General features: G+C 37.2%; 1 long non-coding RNA gene across 1 annotated transcript in view; it reads right to left on the reverse strand.

Annotated features, from left to right (window-relative positions):
• The window catches only part of LOC112469264, an 8,255-nt gene extending 1,559 nt beyond the window's left edge, over positions 1-6,696 (reverse strand). Inside the window, exons 1-2 of the long non-coding RNA XR_003042593.1 lie at positions 6,617-6,696; positions 5,433-5,564 (exon numbers count right to left, since the gene is read on the reverse strand). This is a non-coding gene — a long non-coding RNA (uncharacterized LOC112469264). The remainder of the gene's footprint in view (positions 1-5,432; positions 5,565-6,616) is intronic.
• Positions 6,697-7,472: the final 776 nt, after the last annotated feature.

Here is a 7,472-nt window from a genome sequence, read left to right on the forward strand (position 1 = left end):
TGTGTGAGTTCCACACAGCTAACGGCAGGGCTGAGGCATTAGGGCAGAAAGCAGAGAAACAATCATTGATTTTTACTGGCTGCAGTTGCAAAACCTAGGCTGAGCCACAGCCCCCAACCCTCAACCCAGAGGGACGCTCCCCACCACAGCCTCCAAGACCGAACACCACAGAGCCCCAGGGGAATCTGAGCAAACGCAACTGAAACTATTGTTTGCACTGACAGGGACTGAAACTGCGGGTAGCGAGTGTGATTAAATATCTATTCGAAAATATAAAGACATTTTTAAGGCTTTACATAAAGCAGGGATCCAAGAGGCTTAGAAGCCACTGACTGGAAACCAAAAGAAAAGCACCACTTTGCAGCAGGCTAAAGAGACTCTTATATAATAACTCTTCTTTCTGGAAAAACAGCAGAATACACTTCCGTTAATGCCCAGGCAGAGAAATAGTCCATTAAACACCATGAACAATCAAGGTGACAAGGCATCTCAGAAAGAAAGAGAAAAATCTCCAGAAAATACACTTACAGACATAGAAACATGCAATTTAAATGACAGAGAATTCAGGATGGTATTCTGAAAAAAACTCAGTGAGTTCCAAAACGAGTCATATCAACAATTTCAGGAACTGAAAAAGCAATTAAATGAGCAGAGTAAGAAAATTGAAACCCTCAAAAAGAACAGAACAGAATTAGGCAGTGCATGAAAGAACTGTGGAAGACAAGTAATTCAGCAATCTCTCAACAGGCATTTTGCATTTTCTATTTTAATTTTCTACTTTTACAGATCCTATGCTTCATTGCTAAGTCACAACAGATTAGTTTGAATTTTACAAAATATGTACAGAGAAACATAATAAGAATTAGAAGCTGAAAAATGTTTGGGTATGACCATATTCGCCATAGTCTTTATGGAGCAGGTAGCATAAAGGAGAAATGGAATGGTATTGGGAAGATAGAAACAAAAGACTTCACCTATATCTGTATATACTTGGTTAACTAAAAATTAAAAATGGTTTATTTTTTAACCTTGGTGTTTAGTACATGATGCCTAATATTCTTTAAATATTTTGAATACATTTTGAAATTTTAAGAAGTAAATGAATTAAAAGGGTAAGTTCAAATAAGAAAGGTTTGGGGGGTTATTATTTTTTTGAAGTGAGGTTAAAAATAACCCCGATAACTGTTTTAAGAAAAAGGAGAGTAATCTGTGTTACTAGCTAAAAATATATTATACAGTTATCTGGAATTGTTTCCTCATAGAACAGCATGAGTATTATTTAAATGTAATCTCTCTTGATTATATTGATTAAATACCTAGTCCTAAGTGGTCATTAAAAGGTTATTGACATTGCTAGCTCATTCTCTAAGTTCTATTAAAATAATCAAACAAATAGGTGTATAGGCACTGGCCACTGAGTGACTATAACTAAGAATAAAAAGGAGTATAATTTTAATTACATATACTCAAGAAGGAATATATTTGGGCATAAAGAATTAGTCAACATCTATTTTTCTAAAAGTACAATGTCATACCAAAGAAATAAAGAGAATAACTGTGTATTGAATAAGAGTAGATAATATATACATAGTCGTTTTAACGAATTTCCATCTGTTTTTAAATAAATAACGTTGAGAAAATCACAGATTTATATTTTATAAAACGCTTTGTATTTCTGTGTATTAATACTATAGATATCAATATTATACATATTTTTTAGCTAGTCAATGCTTGTGGCTGATGAACTAAGACATTTCTTTAACTTCTGTAATTAAATAAAACTGTACTGGCCAGACCAACTTGCCAGAATTGAATATATTTAAATGAAGAAAGATGGTGGGTGTCTACACACTGAGAGTAGAGAACCCAAGATACTGGAGCTTGGGGATAATATAATCCTCACTGTCTTAGTTTTCCCTCTCTCTTCATAAAAGTGAAGCCTCTTAAAGTTAAATTTTGAGCAGTTGAGGATCTATGAATTATAGTTAATTAGCTCTTGGTAGAAATCAATAATCTCCATTATATACATCTAATATGCATTAGCTATGTTCATGGAATATAACTATAAATTCTCTGCTCACAACGGAAAAGAGAATAATTTACAACATCATCTTTTCTAACAGGGAAAAGCAAACTAACAAAATACTCTTTCTTATTTAGCTTTCAACTGCTACTTTAATCCATTGGAGAAAATGGCTCCCAATGAGAAAAAAATACATTTCCCTACCATTAAGTCCAAATATCCAGATGTAAAGTGAAATAGTCAGTGATCAAGGTATGTGCCCTCTATTTAAAAAACTCTCGGAGGAAAAAAAAGTAGCGTAGATGATAGAGACTTTGTTCATCCCTCTGGCGACCAAATCAAAGTTATGACAGAAACAAGGAGCAAACGGCAAGGAAAAATCACCTGGGATCTAGATGAACAAGCCACACAACAAGGGAGAAATCCAAGCAACAGCAGAAAGTAAAACGGGGCGAGGACGCAGGGCTGCCAGATCTCAAGAGGCTGTGTGAGACTGAGGCTGTGGCTGCGGCAGCTGCAGCATCAGACGCCTCTTAAAGGGGCCACATCCGCAAGCAGATTTTCGTGTGACAGACCTGCTCGCTCTGAGCACCAGTGTCGGTTTGGCTGTGTGCAGGGCGCACCAGGGACTTACAGAGAGACATTGTCGGAGCGAGGGCCAAGGAGAGACTCGCTGGGTATAGAAGTGCTGGCGGTATCTATTGTTCCTTGTTGAGCTCTCCCCTGTCCCAGTGTGCGGACACAGCTCCGCCATAGCCGAGAAATCATCAAACTGGTTCATAGAGGTCTCTCCACCTAGAGCATTGCCTGAAACCCCACCTCCTGCAACTCACAGCCCCACCCAAGGCACATCCAGGTGTGTCCTCAGGCATCGGGTGTTCCTTGCTGAGCAGCATCTAGACTCACACTGGAGGCAGCTGCCCTTGGTTTCTGGTGTGGCTTTTGAGGCAACTATAAGCACAGCATCTGTGGATTGCTTGCTGAAGCTTAACAGGTGGCCTGGAGGGCACAGGCTCAGGCTAAATTTTCCCTGCAGCTAAACCCCTCTCAGGACTGTGCCACTGGAAACCTACTTCAGAAATTCACACTAATAAGACCAGGAGACTGAGGAGCTTTGCTTAGTACATAGACACAGGGAGCATATGGGACACTATTAAAGGTCAAAATATCCGTCTGATAGGCATACCTGAAGGAAACAAGAGGTTGATGGAAAACTTCCCTAACCTGGTGAAGAAAATGGGAAGAATTCTAACAGATGCAGAGTTCAAAACACTGGTTATAAAGATGCTCAATGAACTTTTGGGAAGTGTAGATAAATTCAGTGAGAACTTCAACAAAGAGATAAAAAAACATAAAAATGGAAATGGAAATTAGAAAAGGGAACCAATCTGAAATGAAGAACATATTATCTGAGATGAGAAAAATATTAAATGGAATAAACAGAGGAATAAAAAAAGTGAATAAAGAAAAGGATCAAATGACCTATCTAGAGGGTGGGAAAGCAAAGGACACTCAATCAGAATGGCAAGAAAAAAGATTCCAAGACCATAAAAATAATTTAAGGAGCATATGGGACACTATTTAAGGTCAAAATATCTGTCTGATAGGCATACCTGAAGGAAACAAGATGTCGATGGAAAACTTCCCTAACCTCGTAAAAAAAACAAAGCTATCATTTAGAGTCAATGGACAGATAAAGAGCTTCCCAGACAAAAATAAGCTAAAGGAAGTCATCACCACTATGCCAGTATTACAGAAAATGCTGGAAGGACTTCTTTAAGAAGAAAAAAACAAGTATCAAAAACAGGAATGAAGAATGGTAGCAACTACATTCCTATTAATAAGTACCTCAAATGGAAAAGAATTAAGTGCTCCAACTAAAAGATAGAGTGGATGAATGAATAGGAAAACAAGACCTCTACATGCTGCCTACAAGAGACTCATTTCAGATTGAAAGACGCACACAGACTAAAAGAAAGAGGATGGACAAAGATATTGCTTTGATGGACCTAGAAGGTATCTAAGTCAGATGGAGAAAGATAAACACTATATGATTTCACTTACATGCAGAATCTAAGGAATAAAAAGAACAAATTTATAAAAAATAGATTCACAAATATACTGGACAATTTGGTGATGGACAGAGGGGAGGGGAGTTTGGGGGCTGGGTGAATGGGCTGAAAGAAGTACAAATTAGTAGCTGATAAATGGTCATGGGGATAGGGAGCATGACATAGGGAACGCAGTTAGCATTAACATGTTGGCGAGGTGGAGGGTAAGGGGAGGAAGGCAGCAATTGGGGGAATCATTTTATGAACTATATAGATGTCTAACTTAAGCACTGTATACTTGAAACTAATTCAAAAGAAATTTAGAAGTATCTGGTTCTAAGAGATTAAACATCTCTTCCATCTTCAAAAAAAAAAAAAAATTCAGCATTGTCTAGGAAAATCTTCAAGATGATTAATTTCTTACTAAAGGGACCTTTTAATCTGGATATCATGACACTGTGAAGACACAGTGACAGTGTCCCAAGGCCAGAGGAACCACGAAGAACACCAGGGGAAGAGGATGCAATTTCTCTGTCCTGTAATTTCCTTGTTAGTGCATGGGGACAAAAATATTTTTCCTCACAAAATCTAACTGTCCATCTAAACTTATACTGATTTCATTCAGAACATTCCCATTTCTATTTTCAACATCAAGGGGTCTAGTCAGATGTGCACAGTTACATAAAAGGCAATCATAAATATTAAATTATTTCTTTTTAAACATGCACAATAGTCAAATAATAATGTATAGAATTTAAATCCAATAGTTCACCGTAATATAATTCTTCAGCAAAAAAAGAAATACCTAAGTAGTTAAATAGAGGCTGAGCTAAAGGGTTTGCCAGATAATATGCTTCCTACACCTACTTCGCTTACAAGATTATCTTCTGACTTTCAAAGATATGCAGAAATCTTTGCATTATGTCAAGTCTACACATTACACGAAAAAACTAAGCAGTGAACACAAAAACCTATATATCATGATTTAAAAACTATTTGTTAATGCAATCAAATGCAGATTTGTTGACTTATATTTGAATTATGATAACTGCAGAGAATTATTTGAACAGCCTATTAAATTGTTACCCAAAAATAACTAGTATTTTACACTAGTGACTATTAAAATAAGTGTCTCTATTATGCATATACTATTATGCAGGAAAAAATTTAAAATTCTAATTAATAAGTAGTAATAGAATAATTAAAAATTGGCTTCCAGGTAAAACTTTGATTAAAAATACCTTTTAGAAAAGAATCATGTTGTAATAAAAAACAAAGTATATTATAGTTGTATAAATATTGAAAACAAGACTCCGAGCTGTCAGAACATATACCACAGAGGTGCCACCAGTACTCACCGGTTGGTTTCCAGAGTGTTCAATATTCACTACGTACTTCCCATGTTTTCTGTCCATTTTTCAGCTGCCAATATCACAAGCTTAACTCCCAAAACATTTTTCAGCCTGTTCATGGCCCTTTATAGCTGCAATCTTGAGAAATAGTTGTGTTGATTAATATTAAACCTACTATGAGACATCGGTGCCAGTGTGGATTAGACTAAATAAATAATTATTCTTTATGTGGGATCCACCTTAAAGGAAGAAGTGGGGTGTTAAGGTGATTACATAAGAATATAAGAAAATCAATTCCACCTCTTGTGATTACACTCTCAGTACTGCTCCACCAAGCAACCTGCCTGGGAGAAAGAAACTGCGAGCACGTGTCTCTTCCCTCATTCCTATTACATCATTTCACAGGACCCTTCCTTCTGGCCTCAGCAACAACCCAAGGTAGAATTCCAAAATAAGTGAATGTTGCTGTTGCTTCTTTACTAATCGGACAGGAACATCTTCCTTCTTATTGGCAGCAACTTTTAGGCACTCAAGACCCACTGCTCATCAAGTTTTGAACTTCTCACTTTCCTCCCCAGCTCTAAAACGTCTCCAGTCAACTCTCTCTCTCTGCTGCTAGAACAAAAATTCATCTTACCTAGCTTATACTTCCTCAAGCCCCAATCCAATATCGATAGTTAATCTGATGAACACATCTCTGTGAATGTATTCACCAGGGTCCCTTTCTCGTCCCTTCTTGTGGGATCTATTTGGCATGGCGATCCAAATTTCTTCTGATTCTGCTTACAGTTCAGTAACAGAACACGTGGGTGGGCAGGGCTCTTCTAACTTCTGCAAATTTTACTCAGAAGCAAAGGAATTTTGTCTGTAGGAATCTTTGGCAGAATCTAAAAGATGATGGGCAAGATTTAAGAAATAACTTTTTACCTTAAATGAAAAGTTATCAATCAGTTCCCAACACATGTATTCAGGGAATCCCAAATAAAATTGGTGTAGAAAGTCGTTTGTGAAGAATGGGGCTTCTATAAACAAAAAGTCTAAAACTATCTTTTGAGTAGTAATTAATCCACAGGTAATGTCTGGCAAACAAAGCAACAAAGACAAAGGACTTATGCCTTCTTGTTTAAAATGTCTCATACAGCACGTTTTATCTGACCAGATATCAAACGGGTTTCAAAGATAAGAATTACCTGATAATAGAGCTGCAAGAAGTCTGAGAGAGCTTGTAGTTCAGCCTCGTCGTTTTAAGATGGAAGAAATCTGTGTCCAGTCACAGGAAGTGATAAACCAGTTGTGTAGCAGAACCCAGTTTCCTTTTCAGTCTAATATCCCCTCCATGACTACTGACTTTGTAGAAACATGGACAGCCTGGTCGGAAGTCAAGCAAATGTCCTTTGAAAACAAAGTGAGACCAAAATATCAAAGACGTACAGTTGGAAAGGATCCTAGATGGGATGCCTAGATGGGATGTCATATACCTGGACACATTTGAGATGTTCTGAAACGGACTTTCAGGTGCAGGATCTGAGAGTCTGACTTTTTGGGCAGATGGCAAATAATCCTCATTCGAACAATGTTTGAGAAATACTTTAAGAAACAATGATTCCTAAGGTAGTCGTGGAGTGTCTTCATATCTTTAGGAAAAAAACTGTGTATGTGAAGAAACCTCCATTTTCTTAAATTAAAAAAATGGGTAAGTTTTTAAGTTGTTTATTCATTCGACAAGCTGTATTGAATCTCTTCTATACCCAAGCATTATGCAAGCTGCTGCATGTTCACTGGTGAATAAATGAGTCAAGATCCTGCCCTCCTGGAGTATAGTAAAACATAAATCGATCGTGTATTGAAACATTTCTTGATCATTTCTTCAGTTCTATTTTAAATTCATTCTTTAGCTAAAGATTTCCACTGCCATTCTATTACTCACTAGAGGCAAAGTAAAGTGGCCCTAGAGTCTACAGAACATAAAACGCATGAAAAATCTGGGGAAGAGATTTGTTCTAAAGACGAGTAAGATACACTGCTTTACCGCTCCATACTGAAACC

This window comes from Pteropus alecto, unplaced genomic scaffold (assembly GCF_000325575.1).
Source record: "Pteropus alecto unplaced genomic scaffold, ASM32557v1 scaffold146, whole genome shotgun sequence".
In the NCBI taxonomy this organism is placed as follows: Eukaryota; Metazoa; Chordata; class Mammalia; order Chiroptera; family Pteropodidae; genus Pteropus; species Pteropus alecto.